The sequence below is a fragment of the Peromyscus californicus genome, unplaced genomic scaffold (assembly GCF_007827085.1).
Source record: "Peromyscus californicus insignis strain IS unplaced genomic scaffold, ASM782708v3 Scaffold_5__1_contigs__length_169319896, whole genome shotgun sequence".
Lineage (NCBI taxonomy): Eukaryota > Metazoa > Chordata > Mammalia > Rodentia > Cricetidae > Peromyscus > Peromyscus californicus.
Window position 1 is genome coordinate 159,538,615 of NW_026294573.1, and position 1,857 is coordinate 159,540,471.

Below are 1,857 nucleotides of genomic sequence, written 5' to 3' on the forward strand. Positions count from 1 at the left end.
TCTGGTGAGTTTCTTTAGTAAGTGGAGTTAGCTGGAATAATGATGTGGTGTCTTTACTGTTATTATAGAAGTCTGAGCCAGCCTTGTGAAATATTTATGCTTATTTCAGCTCTGTGTATAGTTGTGAAAATGACTTGTTTCATCCTGACAGTGTGAACCTGTATATTTTATATTTCCACTGTTTGCATATTGTTTTTTCAAGACAGGGTTTCTCTGTATAACAGCCTTTTCTGTCCCAGAACTCGCTCTGTACACCAGGCAGGCCTCAAACTCAAAGAAATCCGCCTGCCTCTGCCTCTTGAGTGCTGGGATTAAAAGGTATGCACCACTACTGCCCGGCTACAAATTATTTTTAATGTGCATTGTAATCACAATAATATCTTGAAATCCCAGTTGGTATTGGGCTACATAAGCTTTCTAAAATCTGAAAGAATCTCCTGGAGAAATGGAATAACATTTTCATTTCTCCTTTATAATCTAAAATGCTATCAGTATCTTAAGATACATATCAAGATGCAATTGTTTAAAATTCTGCTAACATAAGTCATTACATGCAATGACTCTTGTTAACCTTTGATCTTACAAGGAAAATACTTTTTATTAGAATACTAAAATTAAGTCTTTGTCAGAATACAAAGATATGCTCTGAATCAGAACATTTTCCACAAAGAGTATTTAAAATGTGCTTACTTATCCTTGGAGATAGAAAAGAAAATAATAAATTAGTCTGCTCATTCATGTTAAGGTATTGTAGGCTTTGCAAAAAGCTCAAAAAGACCGATCACTTAAAGTACTCAATACCATTTGACCACAATGATGTTTGCAAATGCATTGTGTTAAAGTATTCCATGTCTGCTTTAAAGGGAACTCCATACTAAAAATCCAGTTTCTCAGATTATTAAAGTTCTAAATGGCTGAGAAAGCCTGTCTTTTAGGTAAACTACTATTATTTATATTTAGAGGCTATATTTTTTACTTTTACAATACATTTTACTCACAAGTATTATCCCCATTTAATAAATGAATTTTCCATTACAAGAGCAGCTGTGTTGCTCAGATGTTGACTACCTTTGCTTTCTTATCTAGTTGCTACCGGTTGCTTTTGTTGTTTACACAGATCTGTGTCATCTCTACACAAAGCAAAGAGCAAAGCAGCCAGGGTATGCGTGAGAAGTGAAACGGAATGCTTTGTAGTAGATCCTACTGAGGATAAGTTGAGCCTTGCTACGATGTTTCTAGATGAAGTAATTGTTATCAAGAGGTAGCAGTACTTCACATAGTACTAAAGTCCTTTGAAAAAATGCAACCCGGGTTCCTCCATGGACTCCTGAGTCCATCTTCCCATCCAAGTTTCTTGTTTCTTTAGACGGCAGCCATTGTCTATGAGCTAAGTCAAAATGGTGAGTGTTTATTTGCACCCCCAGGTATATGTCAGGGGTAGCTCTGCATGAAGGCCCAGAAAGGCCATTGCGTGAATCTGGAGGGTAAAGCCCGGATTGTGTTGCCGACCCTAAGATGTTGGAGATGCCAGGGTTGTGGGTTCCTTGCCAAAAAACGCTGCAGACTGGATGCAGACAAAGCTGAAAGGAGTTGGGGATGGGAAAAGCACTTTGTCACCAGACATGGAGATGCAGAGTTTGGAGTTTGCCCTGCTGGGTTTTGGGTTTGCTCTGGTCCAGTATTTCCTCACTATGCTCTCTTTCCACCCTTTTAGAATGGTAATGGATGTTCTGTGCCACTGTATGTAGGAAGTAATTGTAAGGTTTATTCTGTGTCATTGCATACTGGAAGTGGGTGATCTGCTTTTTTGTTTTGATTTTACAGGGGTTACAGTTAGGAGATTGTCTTGAATCTAGA